At 47.0% G+C, this 18,510-nt stretch overlaps 1 protein-coding gene across 3 annotated transcripts in view; it reads right to left on the bottom strand.

The window, feature by feature from the left end:
• Window positions 1–11,400, bottom strand: part of TTLL2 (tubulin tyrosine ligase like 2) — a 33,069-nt gene extending 21,669 nt beyond the window's left edge. For all 3 annotated transcript variants that reach the window (XM_054686497.2, XM_016956628.4, XM_063813681.1), the window contains exons 1-2: window positions 11,233–11,400; window positions 1,172–1,326 (exon numbers count right to left, since the gene is read on the bottom strand). The gene's annotated coding sequence lies outside the window, so the exon portion shown is untranslated. The remainder of the gene's footprint in view (window positions 1–1,171; window positions 1,327–11,232) is intronic.
• Window positions 11,401–18,510: the final 7,110 nt, after the last annotated feature.

The raw sequence follows: 18,510 nt of genomic DNA, 5'->3' as shown, positions 1-18,510 counted from the left end.
CACCGGACACCCGCGCCTCTTCACCAATGCACCCATCTCTGCTCCCTTTATTAGAATAAATCCATCTTGTCCTGGGAACCCCTTTACTCTTTCTTCAGATTTTGCCCTGCTATTGCATTGTGTTAGTAACATGTTAAAAATGTTTGCAAATACTCCATCATACTTTTGAGGGCTGAGTCCCTGCAGACCCATATCTGCGGCCCGTCCTGTTGGCCTAAAAAGTGAGCATGATTAAGAACAAAACACGAATGTCAACTTTCATTTAGTTAAATGAATTCAAGTATGTTACAAGAGGTGTGAAACAATGATGTCATAAAATTAGTAAGAGTTCTTTTGGCCTGAGAAATTTAAGAAGGCCAGGCACCTACCATGGTTCCCCATGCACCCACCTGACCCGTCAGGCCCACTGGAGGGGTTTCGGTGCATAGAGGCTTGGGTCACTCAAATAAGTGGTTATTAGTGACAAAGAGAGTCGGAAAGAACAACTTAAGTTTTTAAAACCTATTCAGTGAAAATAATAATGTAGAGATTTTGCCTCACATTTTAAAAGATAAAAGGCAGATTTGAAATATTCTTTTGAACTTTGAAGAAGGAAAGCAGAATAATTCTTAAGAAGATCATAACTGATGATGAAGTGTGATGTTTCATTAAGATCTAGAGAAAAGGTAAAAAACGTCAAAGACTCTTGGTAAAAATGTACATATTTCAAAGTCCTGAGACAACGTGCTCATCAAAATTTTCAAGTTAAGGCAATTTTGATTTGTATTGTTCGTGCAAAATTGATCACATAATGATATAAATAACTTACTTGGTGGAAATTCTATAGTGTTTGAAAATTTCTGATTGATATAAAAGAAGTAAATTTTGACAGATGCTGTACTTTCAGTGAAGGTTTTACAAGAAAGGAAGGAGGGAGGGAGGGAAGGAAGGAAGGAGAAAATGAAGGAAGGAAAGAGTAGAAAAGGAGGAAGGAGGGAGGGCAGGAAGGAGGGAGGGAAGCAAGCAGAGAAAGAAGGAGGAAGAGCAGGGAGGAGGAAGGGAAGGAAGGAGAGAAGGAGGAAAGAAAAAGAAGGAAGAGGGGAGGGAGGGGAAAAAAGAAGGAGGAAAGAAGGAAGGAAGGAAGGAAGGAAGGAAGGAAGGAAGGAAGGAACTACCTGGCTTGCCCACCCACCTTCTTCTCCAGTGTTGATGTTGGGCGGCCTCGCCTGGGAAGGATGGAAACACCTGCTTCCTGTAGCCTTGCTCCCAGGCCTGCAGGCGGCTGCTCAGTGTGGTTTGCCTCAGATGGAATGTTAAGGGTAAAGGCTGGGGTGGTGGTTCTCACATCTGTGAACAAAGCAGCATCAACAATGAACACACAGCATCTCCCTTGTCGCTGTTGCTTTAACAAGGAACATACAGAATTGATCAATCCATCATGGTTATTAAAATTCAGTTGTCCTAGTTTGCAGTAATGCTTTCAAATTCTGTTCCATGCTATCAATAAGTGTTTCAAGTAGTGGTTGTGTGTGTGTGTGTGTGTGTGACTATGTTGTGCCTGTTGAGTGTGTTTGTTGTTTCTGTGTTGTCTGTGCATGTTGTGTGTATTGTGTTTTGTGTGCATGTTGTGTGTATTGTGTGTCACATGTGGTATGTGTTGTCTGTATGTTGTGTGTTGTGTGAGTGTATTGTGTGTTGCATATGGCATGCATGTGTGTCATGTGTGTTGTGTTGCATCTAGCCTGTATGCGTGCTGTGTGTTGTGTTGCATCTAGCATGTATGCGTGCTGTGTGTTGTGTATGTTGTATGAGTTGTGTGTGTTGCTTGTGTTGTGTGTATGTTGTGTGTGTTGTGTGCTGCGTGTGGTATGCACGAGTTGTGTGTTGTATGTGCTGTGTTTATGTTGTGTGTGTATTATGTATTGTGTTGTATGTATCATGTATGTGTGTCGTGTGTTGCATGTGGTGTGTGTTTTGTTTGTGCTATTTGTTGTATGTTTTATGTTGTGTATGAGTGTGTGTTGTATTGCATGTGGTGTGTTGTATGTGCTGTGTTTGTCTGCTGTGTATATGTGAATGTGTATTGTGTGTTATATGTGGTATGTATGTGTGTTATGTGTTTCATGTGTTGTGTGTGTTGTATGTGCTGTGTATGTTGTGTGCGTTGTGTGTATGCTGCTTATATTGTGTGTATATTTTGTGTTGTGTGTGTGGTGCGTTGCATGTCTGTGTGTTGTGTGTATGTTGTGTGTGTTATCTGTGTGTATGTGTTGTGTGTGGTGTGTGTGTGTGTGCATGTGTGTAGGAGGAAATCCAGAGTGAAATAACCATGGATACTGGATTAAACAAAGTTAAAAATGCTTCTTTCCTATCACCAAGAAATACGCTGTCATCTGATCACAGCTCCCTCTTGAATCTTGTGGAAGCTCAGTCGCCATTTCACAAACCAATGTGGGGACACCGCGCCAGACTGCAGACTGAATGTTGTCCAGTCTCTGGCACCCCCACCTTTTCCCAGCCTTGAGAACGCTGCATCCGAGGCTCTAGAAGGTTGGCGCGCCCTGGCCTGAGCCCTGCCTCCCCTGGAATAGGCTTTTAGGGCCTGGCCTGGACCCCCCAGGCTCCACCGTGCCTGGTCAGCGAGCGCCGTCCGAGACAGGGCAGGTCTGCAAACCTCAGTTCCGTCTCCCCACAGCAGCAAGAGGAGTGGCCGGCCCTCCCTGGAGCAGCCCATGAGGCTTTGCCCCTTCCCAGGGCTGCCCAGGCAAGCCATGCCGGGTTGGGGACCCCATTTCAACTACGCATCTGCCTTCCCATTGGAGTGTCCTCCAGAGAGCAATGCATACTCAAGAGCTTTTTCTTCTCAAAGTCCTTTTGGAACTACCACAGATGTCTTGTATCCTGCCTTTCTCAGACTTGAAGATGCTGACCACAGCCAGCGGTTGGTTTGATTGTGTGTGGAAAGCATGTGCGGTTTGTTGAAGTCGGCTGGGACACGTCTGCAGCCCCTGGCATGGGAGGGAGAGCCAGCACTTTGTCCTGTGGCTGTGAAGAGGGTCAGGGTGTGGGCTGGGGTGTGGGTCAGGGTGTGGCCTGATTGGCCATCATCCCAGGGTGGGGGACAGAGGTGGGGAGGAGCCCCCCAAGGCCCACACAGAGGGGAGGAAATGCTTCTTTTCAGTTAAATGGCTCCACCTCCCAATTCTGAAGGAAGCAAATGCTGTTTTTAAAGCTGACTGAGGATGTTCCGTCACCCTAGTTGTAGTGGTGGAGTTTGCCTGTAGGGTTGGGGTAGAGACTGCCTGTTTGGAACAAACAAGACCACAAGCTCTTCAGTGCAATTTTTAGTTCTGCACGGGTGAGGCCGAGCCCCCGTTCTGGAACAGGACATCTGAGCCAACGAGCAAAACCACTGTCTTGTCTCGGAGGGACTCTTGTCCCTATGGTAAGAGGACAGTTCTCCCTGCAGATTTTCTTCCTTGATCTGTGCTGAGGGGGACAAAGTCCCCATCGCTGAGAAGGAGGATGGGGATGAGCAATGCCACCCACGACCCATGGCAGAGAATTGATTTAATTATATATTTATATGCTTAATTTATATTCTAAATAGTATATTATTAATACCTAATACAAATTAGTATACAACAATAACATCTTATGTAATATGCTAAATAAGTATAGAATATAGTGATAATACTTAATTAGATATATTATATCATAACATATATTATTATTTCTTCTTTCAGTGAAGGAGGCTGGCTGGCTTGTGGAGACAAAAGGACTCTCATACACTGTTGGTGGGAATGGAAACCAGTACAGCCACTGTAGAGAGCAGCATGGAGGCTCCTCATAAACTTACAAGCAGAACCCCCATGATCCTCAGCTGCCCCCACACTGGACATCTGTAGGACGGAAAGGAAACAGTTCACCCAAGAGGCAACCGCACCCGTGTTTACTACGGCACAGTCACAATAGCCAAGGTCCGGAATCTACCCAGGGGTCCATTCAGGGACAGATGGATACAGGAAATGCGGTCTCTACTCTATTAAATTGAATTTCGCCTAACATTGCCTCCTTATAAGTTGGGTCTAAAGGTTCCTTCATACACAGTGAGCTGTCAGCTAATGGGAGGGTAAACAAACTGTAACTTACTGTTGTACTAATCACCAAGTAGTGATTAGCACACTACTAATCAGCCGACCACAGGCAGCCAACTGCTGAAACTGTGTTCAAAAAAGGCAAACCCCGTGCTGTAACAAACAGGAGGTTCTGTACCTCACTTCCATTTTCCGTGCCTCACTTTCCTTTTTCTCTCCATGAATTCTCACCCACCCGGACACAGTGTGGGGTCTTTGAACCTGTTCTGGTTTGGTGACTGCCAAATTCGTGAAGAGTTCCTTCTTAGTTAAACTCTGTTACATTTAATTTATCTAAGGTTTTTCTTTTAACAATGGAATACTATTGTTAAAAGAAAAACTTCAGCCAAATTAAATTTAAAGGAGTTTAGTTGAGCAACGAATGATTCACGAATCGTACAGCCCCCAGAATCACAGCAGATTCAGAGAGACTCCAGGGGTGCCTCTTCGTCAGAACAAATTTAGAGACATAAAAAGTACAGCGGCGTATAGAAATCGGGAGTGAGGTACAGCAACAGCTGGATTGGTTACAGGTTGCTGTTTGCCTTATTTGAACACGGTTTGAGCACTCGGCAGTGTATGAGTGGTTGAAGTACAGCTGCGGGGATTGGCCAGGACTCAGCGATTGTTACAGGTGCATACTCCTAAGTTGGGGTTTCAATCTTGTCTACCTATCCAGAAGGACTCAAATATAAAAATACGGAGCCCTTCTCCGGCCATATTTACTTCACTTTAACACTATTCAGCCACAAAACAGAATGAAATCCTGTCATTCATGCCATCATGGATGGAACTGGAGAACATTACGTAAAGTGAAATAAGCCAAGAACAGAAAGTTAAACACCACATGTTCTTACTCCTATGTGGAAGCTAAAAAAACAGTGGATCTAACTGAAGTAAAACGTACAACAGAGGATACTAGAGGCAGGGAAGGTTAGGAGGAGGGGGCATAGGGAGACATTTGTTAAAGCACACAAAGTCACATCCACACAGGAGGAAGGAGTCCTAGTGTTCTATGCCACTGCAGGGTGACCAGGCTTAACAGCAGTGTAATATATAATAGTTTCAAATAGCTGGAAGGAGGATATTGAACATCCTCACCACAGGAAATGATAAATATTTGAGACAATAGATATGCTCATTACTCTGATCAGATCGTTATACATTATACGTAACAAAACTTCACTAGGTACCCAATGAATATATACAATTAATATTTTTCAGTTAATAAAATAAAATAATGAAAATAAAGAGAAAATGACACTCATTTGTACTGAGTAGCTCATAGAAAGCCAACTTGTGCAGGAACAGGAAGGGCACTGGTGCACCATGACCTCACCCTGTGTTCTCCCAGCACACCCGGGGAGCGACTGGGTCCGGCTGGACAAGGAGCTGAGTTGCAGGCTTGCCCAGTCGGGCGCTATCGAGCTCGTGCTGCAGTGTTGTGCACTGCAGAAGGGATCACGCGAATGCCCACGCTGCCCTCCTGGGTCTCTGGCTGAGCCTCCATCCCAAACGCTCTCCCTCACTGCCCTTTTTGGTCCTGGGGCCTGTGTGACTTGGGAAATGTCCATTGGCTGCCTCGCTGGCTGAAATATGAGGCCACAGGTGTCCTTTTAATCTGTGTTCCTGGACAGGGTGCCCTCATGTTTGTGGAATAAATGAATGAACCAACACGCCAAAGTGCAGGGAGGGAGGGGCACAGGGGTCTAGATCTTTTCCTTTACATTAATGGAATAAAACATTTTGTATATTGTTTTCTTTCTTTCTTTTTTCTTTTTTTTGTTGTTGTGAGATGGATTTTCGCTTTTGTCCCCCAGGCTGGAGTGCAATGGCACACTTGGCTCACTGCAACCTCTGCCTCCCTGGTTCAAGCGATTCTCCTGCCTCAGCCTCTCAAGTAGTTGGGATTACAGGTGGGCACCACCATGCCTGGATAATTTGTTTTGTATTTTTAGTAGAGACGGGGTTTCACCATGTCGGTCAGGCTGGTCTCAAACCCCTGACCTCAGGTGATCCACCTGCCTCAGCCTCCCAAAGTGCTGGGGCTACAGGAATGAGCCACTGCACCTGGCCAGTACATTGTTTTTATTTCAACCATTGAAAAACTATACTGAGTACAAGTAATACAGACACACAATTCCCATTCCATTGCTCATATCTGCCTAAAATTCTTCCTCCATTTTTATAACATCTGTTTTCTAGGTCGGAAGCCAGGAGATTTATGGCTAACTTAACCCTCTTGGCTTTGAACCCAAAATTCAGTGGAATATCTACTCTCAATGAAAACAAACATCACAAAACCTGACATTTTACCAAAGAGAGTGAGTCCTACACTTTTACCCTCAGTGCTTAAATCAGTGTGTGCTGCATGTACATGTGTGTGTATCACATCTGGGTGTATATTTATACATATACATGGAAACATTTATATAATATAAAATGTGCTTTTGAATATTTGGACTTCTAGCCTATAATACATCAGATGTGCTGGGGGGGAACTGGTGAGATGGTGCTGGAACCAGACAAGAACAACTGCTAGCATAATACAATTCACGAAAGATACAAATAACACATAAAGCCACAGGGTCTGGGGCACTTGATTGCAGAGGCTGGGTCCTGGCTAGGCCCTGAAGGCATCCATTATATTAGCCAAAGCTTATAATCAATAATTAAAATTATCTAGAGAATAAATTAGGTTTACCGTACTCAGATTTAAAAGGCAAAGGGACGTGTAATATGATACAAATGTACTATACAAATATACAAATATATTACAACAAAAATATAACGTGAAATTATGAATTATGTAACAGTATTTGCCACTTATTTGGGGCAGAAGCTGGGACACCTGTCAATTTAACCAACCCAGTCTTAACCCTGAGCATAGACAGAATGGCCAACTAAAACAGCTCTCCGGGCCTACAAGCTTTATCTGAAAAGAAGTCATTCAACATAAGCTCAAAATGTCGAAAAACTGTATTTGGGTTTTCAGGGCCTCAGTGAGGGTTTTCAGCCTCACTGGGAAGTCACGCTGTTGAGTCATGATAGTCTCTGAAGTAGGTAAAAGTGTGATTTTGCTACTAATATGTAAACTACCAAGGAACTTTCTGATTATATCAGCAACGTCATGATCTCCACCTTGCACTGCCAAAAGCTTCCTGAGGTGGGAGCCTGTGTTTCAGGTGTGGCCCGTGGGAGGGGTTCTGCGAGCAGGTCCTTAACGAGGTTGGGGGCCACAGAGAGAGGGATGGGCCCTTTGAACTGCGGACACTGAAAGTGCTCTTTTGTCAATGACACCTGGTATATAAAGAGTCCCTGACTGGGCAGCATCCTAGGAGAGTGCAGTCAGACCTCCACATAGAAGCTTCCAGAAGGAAACTAGAGTATATCTGAGCTATTCCCCCAACCAGTGTTCAGGAAGGGAGTGCACATTCAGAGAGTGGACACCCCTGTGCCTGTTTCCATAGGTAGGGAAAGCCCTGCCCGGAATCTCACTATCACTGGTGAAGCACCCAGTACCAAGCTCAGAGGATGTAAACTCTGAGATCCTGGAGATTAAACAGAGTCGTTGCCACATCACAGCCTACAAGAACAGGCAATGGAGGTGGATGTCCCATTTGTGTATGTCAGACTCCATTACTGTGAAACGCCACCCGCTGAAAACTTCTAAGGTCAGAGTCCTCATCTGGAAGGAAAATACCACCCACCATTCAGTACTGAGCCACCATTTAACCCAACTGCATATGCACCTAGAACAAGGAAACACATATGGCATCTTCCACCATGCAGCCAACAGACAGACACTTTGAAGCCAGCACAGCTCTTCCCTCTTCAAGGGCTAGAACACCAGTCAATGTCATCAGGGCATAGACAGCATTCCAATGACCAGGAGTGACCCAATTTCTTAAGAGCCACAGCCTCCTGGTGTAGGAAGGGGGAAGAGCCCCCTTTTTCCATACCTTGATGATATTCCTGGGTGTATGGGGCCCCATGGCAAGGAAGTCAGCCAAAAATAATGTATTCCATCACTGCGGGAATCCCGATCTCTAGATGAGGGCCCACTGGTTTGCCCAGAAGACTGAGGGACAACAGGATGCAGTAGGAGACAGCGGCTCCCAGGGACGGCAGCCTCCTTAGCCAACAGCTCCTAGTTTTGGTGCTTTCTTCCATCCAAGACAGGCTCTGCAAAAATAACTAAGAGTCTTTTTCTTCACATTTTATCTTTTTGGCACATTCACTGCTTAAAGGACAGACAGCCCCAGAGCAACTTTCCATTTGACCGGGATCCAGCTGAAGGGTTAAACCATGTGATTCAACACCAGGAATTTCAGGTGTCATTGAACTGAAATGAGGAGAAAATATTTTGGGGTCAAGGAGAGGGGCCCTTCTCAAGTGACCTTGATACCAGATGCTGTAAAAGGAGTTTTCACCAACATAGAGAACCAAAGAAAACATCCGCCAATGAATAGGCAATGCTGCTCTTTGCCTCTTTCATGTGCAAGAGATAGAAAGAAAAGTGTACATTTTTATATAAAAAGACCTATACTTTTAGGATTTCAGAGGTTAATTACAAAAGCATTTCCCTGCTTTACTTGGAATTCCTGGAGATTCACCATACATAACCTGTATGTTTCCGTTTCTCTTGTGCGAATATGGTTTCCTTCACTTTTTAACTATTAATAGCCACCCGTGTAGCCAAGCCGTAAATATGTAAAAACCTATATGCCATCTTGGTGTGAATGTAAAATTCATACACACAGTTGTTGTTCCACACGGCTTAGCACAGTGAGTTCCAAATTTAGAAGTGAGTTGTTGTAAAAGGAAAATAAATCTCAAGACCACAAACCCACTAAGCCAAAGGGAAAAGTCAAGCTGGGAACTGCATCAGGCAAACCTGCCTCCCATTTTACTCCTAAAGAAGATGGCTGCAAAGATGCAAAAGCTACATACAGACCTCCCTCACAAGGAAATTCCTGGTGGGCTCCAAGATCTTTACCCAAGAACAGTTCTGCTGAATTTCATCCTGACAATGTAAGATGATAACTCATCTTCACAGGCACGGGACAAAGGACAGAACTCAAAGTCATCCCTCCATTTACCTGAGGCAAATGCATAGCTGATGGCATCCTCTGTCCTGTGTTTATTTCATCTTATATAAAAATGAAGTTTCACTAAGCAAGACGAATGCTAAGCGACTGTTCCTCTACCCACCCCACTTATAAAATGTGTATTCAGTGAATGCTGACCAAAGATTCAAAAAGTTGCAACTGCTTCCCTCTTACAGACCCTCCTTTTTTTTTCCTTCCTCTTTCCCCCAATACCTACTCTTTTCTCTTTACTTATTAAGGTCCCCAGACCCTCTATGGGGGAAAAAGCATAAGCCACAGCCTTTTCCTCTTGTTCTGTGTTCTTTTTCCTGGGTACATCCTTAACCTCGGCACATAAACTTCTTAAATGATTGAGACTTGCGTTGGTCATTTTCTTTGATTGACATTGTCTACCAGGGGTGTCCAGTCTTTTGGCTGCCCTGGGCCCATCGGAAGAAGAAGAATTGTCTTGGGCCACACATAAAATACACTCACACTAACGACAGCTGATGAGCTAAAAACACAAAACAAAATCACAAAAATTCATGATGTTTTAAGAAAGTTTACAAATTTGTGTTGGGCCACATTCAAAGCTCTCCTGGGTTGCATGAGACCCAAGGACTTCGGATTGGACAAGCTTGGTGTAGACATAGAAAATATCCCACCTTTATTGGGTAGGAACGCACAGTAGCTGCAGGCCTTGTGCGTGATTGTTCTAGGTCATTGAAGCCATTTGTGGAGATTTACTTGGCCTGTAAATGGTCCACATTCTGCTGGTCACCTTTCCTGATGCATAGTTAATAGCTGTGGCTTATAGTTTATGTGGAATGTAGAATGATTTTCACCCCAATTATAGATGAGACAGTCCCGTTTTTTGAGTTGACCAACTTAAAAAAACTTCCTACCTAAATGTTCTTTTGAAGAAAAATTTGTATTGCTTGAAACACAGAATAATTATTTTATTATCAAACCAGAAATCATGCACTATTTTTTCTGTTAATTATCAGGAAAGTTCTGTTTTCTCAAGAAAGTTCTAAGGTCGCAGAGGTCAAAGATCACGTCCCATGTGTACGCTCAGCCCCGAGACACCCAGAGTAGCCTCATTTCCAACAAACCCGGGGTAGACCGAGCTGCTTGAAACGCAAACGCCATCACTAGCCCAAGTTGGGAGAGCTGACTTTGCCTCTTTGAAGACTGGAGATGGGCAGGTGTGATCTCTTCCCTCATCATGACCTCTGCCTGCGGTGTGGAGGCCACAGGCCGGCAGGCACTCACGGCCTTGCACCCGTTCTCGGCCGCTGTTCGGCCTGTCACAGCCCGCTTCCCGCTCGCGTGTGACAACAGGAGCCCAGTGCTTCAGCCCACCCTCCTCAGCCTCAAATGCCCCTAGAGCCCCTGAGTTTCTGCTGATGGAAGCCCACCTCTCCCAGGAAGCCCAGCATGAATGCCCACTCCTCCTTGAAGCCCTTCCTTTCTACACTGGGGGGATTTTCTTTTTCCCTGTGGGGTCCATACCACTTCACACTTATCCTATGGAAACAATTCTGCTCGGCCCTGAATTACAACCATGTGTGTTTCATAGATGATCCAGTTCAGTCTCATAACCCTAGCATCTGTCACAGTTCCCAGAGCACAGCGGCCATTCAGTCGGCTTTGGTTGAATTCAGTTGAATTTCCTGTACCCACTATGGGATGCAGTTAACTTACACCCCCCTCCTTTGGTAACTTTAGTCTCAGGATTGGGTCTACTTCGTTCACTCTTATATAACTGGCACCTCAGCATGCAGGAGGCACTGGACACCATAGGAAATTTTTGGATTGAAAAGTACATGACTTCATACAATGCTGGACTGCTTTTCCTTTGAAGGAGTATGAAGGGCTGACTACAAATTGCCCCCCGGGGGTCCCAGTGCACACTCGCTGCTCCTAGTGACCCTGGCCCCTGTGCTCTCGGGAAGGGGCTGGTCCTGGGACAGAGGCATGATCGGGGCCACCCTCCCATCCTACGTGTCGCCTCCTACGCTTACCCCAGTGCCTGGCTTTGTGTGGAGGAACACAGGTCCCGCCTTCTCATTGGGCGCTGGTTCCGAGGGTGGCCTCTGTGGGTCTCTGTGCAGCAGCTGCAGCGCCAGCTGAAATGCGCGGAGGCTGGAGGGAGCGCTGGTTGCTGATGATGCAGGGTCTGCTCTCCTCACAAAGGGGAGGCCAGTCATAGACTCAGGGTGGGGCCCAGACTGTCAGGACCCCTTAGGGACAGGGACCCAGGCTTCATCACACCTTCCTCCCTCCAAGCTTCAGAGTTCTCTCTCCGACCCAGTGGGCCTCCTGCCAGTCCCCATGCCTCAGGCCTCAGAGGCCAGCACACAGGGGGCAGGCCTGGTGGGCTGCCTGGCGGGGTGGCATCTGTTCTTGCCAGGTTCTCCTGTTGCTTCGCCTGCATGGAATCTTAATATTTAATGTGGGCTGGGTGCGGTGGCTCATGCCTGTAATCCCAGCACTTTGTGAGGCCAAGGCAGGCAGATTACAAGGTCAGGAGATGGAGATAATCGAGTTGAAATCCCGTCTCTACTAAAAAAATACAAAAATTAGTTGGTCATGGTGGTGGGTGCCTGTAATCCCAGCTACTTGGGAAGCTGAGGCAGGAGAACTGCTTGAACCCAGGAGGTGGACATTGCAGTGAGCCATGATTGCGCCACTGCACTCCAGCCGGGCGACAGAGCAAGACTCCATCTCAAAAAAAAAAAAAAAAAAAAAAAAAAAAAAAATTATGTCTACACAAAAGCAGTTGAGATTCCAAAATGAATTACGTGTCTTTTTGTTTAAGCCATGTTTGTGTCAGAGATCCCAGTTGGACCTCTCCTTCCAGCTCAGGCTGTGTCCTCGCTAATCTAACGGCCTCCGGCCATCACCCCTGAGGTTCAGGACTGCAGGAACTGGAGAGGCCTTGCCAGGCGTCTCAGAGCCATAGACTCTCTACCCTCGGCCCATGTTGGCTCTGGCAAGTGGCTGCCTCTGTGGATGACAGTTGAATGCTTTATTGCCATCTATTCGATTACAGGCATCGCCACCGTCTTCCAGAAACAGTCAATTGCTTCACGTAACTCTATAAAAACTGCACACCAAGCTGCTGAGGAGGTTGCCCAAGTTCTGTCAAGCACAGGGAAACATGGCTAATTTCCTTATCCACAAACCAAGAACAAAAGTCATTTATAAGATATAATCTGAAAGGCATTTTTCTTTTTCCATTTGACATGTTCATGCATTGTTAATTATTTATTGTTTTTCTCCCAGCATGTGGTGGGGTAAATTTTGTAAAAATGAAGTGCAATGAGGTTCTTCCACCAGGACTGTCTTCCTGAGCGTGCGAGGAAGGGTGGGTGGGCGGGGTTACTTTATCTGGGCTTCCTGCACGCCCAGGGAAGGCAATCCTGGCACAAGCAAGAGCACCTGGGCTCAGATCACTGGTGTGTCGATTTGTAAATCATGCATTTACTCAGCCATGTTTCATCTGTCCCTTCCATTGGAGATGTTACACCTGCACCTCCGAGACTTCGTGCTGACTCTCCACTTGGGTATCTGGCAGAAGAAGGGCAAAGCTATCAAGACGAGAGGAGACTGCTAGGGGCACTTTGGCAAGAAAAATATGCGGTATGCATTTTTTATAAAAATGTATTTTTTTCTGAAGTGAGCACTAGAAGCAAACACATTTCCCCAAACCATTTGTTGTCCCCTTTGATTATTTCCCTGATTTCACATGGGGCTCACTCCTCTCCTTGGCTTCAGTTCTCCACCCAACTCCTGGTTACTGGACATGGAAAGGCTTGGAGATGGGCTTTGCACCTCCTAGGGACTGACCACACAGATTCTGGACTTTGACGTCAGAGACCCAACCCAGAGGAGCACTGGATCCCACCACAGTGTTGGTCCAGCGTCTCCTCCCGCCCTGGCTTCGTGCTGCAGTCAGCGTGCTTGGGGGCTCTCTATGTTCTGTTGTGTGGAACTCACAAATGCCCACTATTATGGCATAAATCCATCCCCCGCTTCCCACTGTTGGCACCAGAACACACTTATTTTACGCACCCTCCTGTGGAATCAAGAGGAGGTTAGATTCATTATGATGTTTACATCTATAATTTTGGCAAAGTGCAAGAAAACTCTGTACCAATATGTAGAATTTTCTCCATTTTATGACACCCCTATCCTATCCCTCCAGTGAGCATCAAGACTCTCATCCCAGGTGGTTGATGGAAGGAGAACCCCTTCTACCCTCTACTGAGCCTGAGGGAGAAAGACTGAAAAACAGCGTGGCTTAAGGGAACTCGGGGGGACTTCTGTGCCTCCCAAAGATCTTCCCAACCCGGTGGCCAAAGCCTAGACATTTTTACAGTTAGCATTCCTCAAAAACCCCCCGACGAGCACAGTACCTGATTCACTGGGGGAGATAGTCAATATTAACTGAGAATGGACTTTTATTACCATCTTTACTTCAGTACTGTTTGAAGGACTATAATGAACATGATGCTTTCATAATAAATGTTAATGAAGACAGAGATACATCAAATTCAGTACATAAAACGAGCCTCCAGTTTTGGAAGCTGTTGCCTTGGGGGAAGTGGTGGTGATGGGTCCCCAGGGTCCTGGCTGCTGCTGGTGGCGTTCCATGACCTGCTCTGGGTGCTGGTTACATAAGCATGTTCTTTTTAAAATGCTTCTTGTAGCCAGAATGATCTTTTTATAAAGAAGTCACTTCATGCCTGCCACTCCTCTAATCAAGGCCTTCTAGCGGGTTCTGTACTGGGATCAACAGTGTCCCCCAAAATTCATGTCTTCCCAGAACCTCAGAGTGTGACCTTTGGAAATGAGGCTGTTGCAGATGTGGTTAATCCAATATGACTAGTGTCCTTCTGTGGACACCAGTGGCATGAAGTTCCCCTTCTTAGAGGAACTAGACACAGAGACACAGAGGAGAAGGCTGAGCAAACATACAGACACATGGGGAAGAGGCTGCATGGAGATGGCAGCAGAGATTGGAGTGGTCCATCTACGGGCCAAGGAACACTGGGGATGGCCCGCAGCTCCGGAAGCTGAAGAGCCAGGAAGTACCCTCCCTTACGGTTTTCAGAAGGGCCTGGCCCTACTGCCATCTTGATAGAATTCTGGCCTCTAAACTGTGAGAAAATGAATGAATTCCTGCTGTTTTTGCCACTCAAATTTGTGGTGCTTTATTATGACACCCTAGGAAATGAATACGGGTTCCCATGTGGCTCAGAATAAAACTTAAGGGCCTTACCTCGGTGCTGGGCCCTGTGCGATCTGGGCCCCCTCCATGGGCCTCCTCTCAGACCCCAGCCCCCGCTTTACCTCCCTGGCTTTCCCGTTGGGTGCTGCAGCCTCTCCCACCACCTTGTCAGAGGAAGCGGTGTTTCCACCCTGCACACAGCTGTGCCATGTCTGTCCTCATGCCCTCGCCCTATTCCATTGCTCTTCCTGCCTCTGGCCACCCACAAACTGATTTTATATTTTTTTCTGTAGAATAGAAACTTACTGAGAACAAAACATTGCCATTTAATGCCTGCTTGATTCACTATATCTAGGTCAATATGTGGCACTTAGCAAATGCTTGATATTAAGTACATACTTGTTGGATGAATGAATAAATATCCTAATCTGCTTATTAATTTTCTTGCATGATGAGAATGAGACCTGCTTGGAATTTGTTGGGGTTAAGGATGGAAGTGGAACAGATAGCTGAGGTCTCAGGAAAGGTTGCTGCAAAAACAGAAATCACAGTTGCCTTCTGCAGGACTGGGCAGGTGAGGGAGGAGTCAGGGGACGGCCCTGGAAGGGGGCTGGCCTGGCGGGAAGGCCTGGGAAGGAGGGACAGGGGTGGTGGGTGGGGCTTTCTCCTGCACTTGGAGGCCCAGTGAGATCCACGGCTCAGTATTGAATGTGAGGTTCCCGAATCTGCTTCTCTTCAAGGCCGCTGTGCTCTCCTCGGAGCTGAGTGTGTGGACTGTGCAGCTCATCGGATGTGCACACACACACACGGGTGCCCCTGGGCACACTTCCAAGTTGAACAGGTAAACCCTCTGGGTTTCAGGGCCATATTTTCAAAGGCCCACCCTGTCATTGGTGCCCTTTTAGGCCATGGCTGGAGATGAAGCAAAGCCTGCACTGCCAGCAATGGGCAGGAAAGAACTATTCCCTAAGGAAGGAGGCTTCCTATTGCCCACACGCATCAGGACAGGCAGACGGAGGCGTCATGGGAGATAAATAACTTGCTTTGCGTTCCCGGTGTGAGACTTTACCTTCCAAAGCAGTCTGGTCAAACGCCTCTGTAGATTTTTGTTTTGTCTTATTTTTGCAAACAGAATGACTAAGGAAAGGGAGGGAGTCAGGGACTCAGGGAGGGCGCGTCGCGTTGGGAGTCAGACAGATGCTCTCCAGACAGGGATAGTGAGTCAGGCACAGGAGGGAGCAGAGAGTGGGACATTTGCAACGTGGGTAGGATGGAGGCTTTATAGTCACCAGGGAAAACCCACGGCGGCATCTGTCTTTCACCATAGGAGACTGTTCTCTGCCCATGCATGTTCCTTGAGGCCACGGTGACAGCCCCTGTCCACCAGGGCACCACGTCTCCGGCCGCTGCTCCTTTGTGTGCCGGTCTGGCCGAGCAGGGGCCTGGGCAGGCGGTCTTGGGGGAAGGAGCGTGGCTGGCCCCGTGGCACCTGCAGCTCTCTCAAGAACGATTCCCACCACACACGTGCTTCCTTCTGGATTTCCTACCCCTTCCAGGGTGCTGACCCCATGGGAAGAAAGGGGGAAGGAGGAAGGAAGACAAGTTTCCTGATTCCTTCCCCAGACTCAGATCTTCTTTCAGCTGGCGTGATCTGTCCTTGGGACGCTAGGAGAAGGTGGGCTGGGTACTTCTGAGAGAAAGAACATTCCAGAGGGACTGGAGTGGGGCCCCGGGGACTCAGGCAGCTTTGACTTGGGCCTGGAAATGAACTTGGGAAAAAGAAGTAATGTCTGTTTGTTATTTGGCTGTGAAGCTGGAACAGACTCAAGTACCTTGACAAAGGCCAGACACCTCAGTGCTTTGGAGCTCTCCTGCGGGTTAGCTATCTCGGCATCACGGCTTTCACTGGGGTAAGGTAGCGATGAGTCACTGACTAAACAGACCCAGGCTAGGCGGGTGCTACAGAGGCCCCAAGCCCAGGCGTGGACGGCCCTCATCTCAGGAGGGTGCACACTCCCGGTCTCATTAGCAGACCTTGCTCACACACGTTCAGAGAATCACGTTCCAACGAGATCATTGCAGTTAGCAAAGATCACAGTCACCAAACAGCCGTAACAACCCATCAGGGAAGAGTGTCCACTACACTCGCTCCATGTTTTTTGGCCGGGGACCCACATGAAAATCCCCTTACATTTTGGGACCTAGAAAACGAATCTCTTTCTTGATGCTGGCAGGCCTCTTTTTATCAAAACTGACTATTTTATAATTTGCATTTATTTTTCTGCTGTGGCTGCCAGCAAGCTCAGGGCTAATCTTAGAATGTGGTAGTAACTGCAGACGGGCAACAGATCTGGGTCAGTGGCACCCTCCCAGTCTCTTCATTATATGCTCTTAACTTTTTAATTTCTATATTTAAGGGCTTTCTTATAGATAGATCTTTAGATTTTAGAAAATTTTGTATAATATATTGTGGCATACATTATATTTTTTAAAAATCTTGCCTTCATCAAATCTCTGATCAGGTAAAAACAGGGCACATTTGCCTCTGAGTCCTGGGAGTTGGGCCATGGAAACTTAAGACTGATGAATGAAATGTTATGAAAGCTTAGAAGAGCGCACTGCAGTTCAGGGATTGACAGAAAAGCACTGCATTTTAAGCTTGGTCTAGGGGATGGCTGTTCTTATTGTTCCATTGTATAGCTCTTGATAGCATTTTATGATACACACTCTTTTAATTTTTCTTTGTGAAGTAGGAATATTCCCAGTTTACACACTGAATACTAAAAAAGAGTGAGGTTAACTAATTTGCTTTGACACAATGGAAAGTGAGGCTCCTATTAAGAGTTTCATAAATTGGACCCTTAACCTGGAAACTGGTTAGAAAGGTTTTGTGATCAAAGTGACCTGGACGCACCAGCAGTCATGTGAAAACCAGAGAGAGAAACTATTTTTTCTGTAGTGTGTAGATGATCTGATCGAAATAAATGCTATCTGGAGACCCGAAAAACCAAAAATTTGCTTTGAAGTCCCGTTACTGTTCAACTTTCCCACTAAGCACGTGCTGGGCTGGCAATACCGATACGACCCAGGGACCCAGCCACACACCCTCCCCCCGGGACCAGGAAGAGATTAGAATCTGGTTTGCTCTTTCTCTAGGCTCTCACCAGGGCACTTGGGCGCAGCCACAAATGCTTCAGTTCCAAAATGCAAAGGATGAAGAAATCAGAAAAGTCCCCAATGCCACCGGCCACCTTCAGGGAGAGCCTGGCTGTCCAGACAAGCCGCTGGTTGGGTGCATAGCAGTGGGGTAGTGCTGTGTGTTGAGGGCGTCTTCATAGGTCCAGCTGGCCGCTCCACATGGACACCCAACAACCAGACCTTCCGTCAAGCTCAACTGAACCCCTCCAGTGACTCGGAGGAGGCTCGGGCTCCTGTCACACAGACCCTCCGTTGAGCTCAATTGAACCCCTCCAGTGACTCAGAGGAGGCTCGGGCTCCTGTCACTCAGACCCTCCGTTGAGCTCGATTGAACCCCTCCGGTGACTCAGAGGAGGCTCGGGCTCCTGTCACACAGACCCTCCGTTGAACTCGATTGAACCCCTCCAGTGACTCGGAGGAGGCTTGGGCTCCTGTCACACAGAGTCTGGCACTTTCCTGTAAGCATCAACAGCAGCAGAACACGATCATGGCTCAGTCTCTGAGCAGAATTCTGATGATCCTGCAACCCCAACTGGACTCTTCTAAACTAGCAAGCTCTCTGTCCCAGGAGCACTTGGAGAGGCTGCCCTGCTCCACCTCACTTCTGAACGGCCGGCTGGAGCCACGCAGATGCACACTGGTTTGGACAAATGCACACGCACTCCCCAACTCCTCTCAGCTCTGGGTCCTCCCCTCCAGCCTTAGGCCCAGGGCTCACTCCTTAGTGCCCCCCACACCTCATGAGCAGGCCTAGTTCATTGTCTCCAAGACATTCTGCAAAGGCCTCACTACCCCCGAAGGTCTAAGGAGTTCCTACTGACTTAGGGTCTACAGGGTTCAAAATGCTCTGAGAAGACTGAGAAACAAA

This window comes from Pan troglodytes, chromosome 5 (assembly GCF_028858775.2).
Source record: "Pan troglodytes isolate AG18354 chromosome 5, NHGRI_mPanTro3-v2.0_pri, whole genome shotgun sequence".
Lineage (NCBI taxonomy): Eukaryota > Metazoa > Chordata > Mammalia > Primates > Hominidae > Pan > Pan troglodytes.
This window is presented reverse-complemented; position numbering and strand designations above follow the sequence as displayed.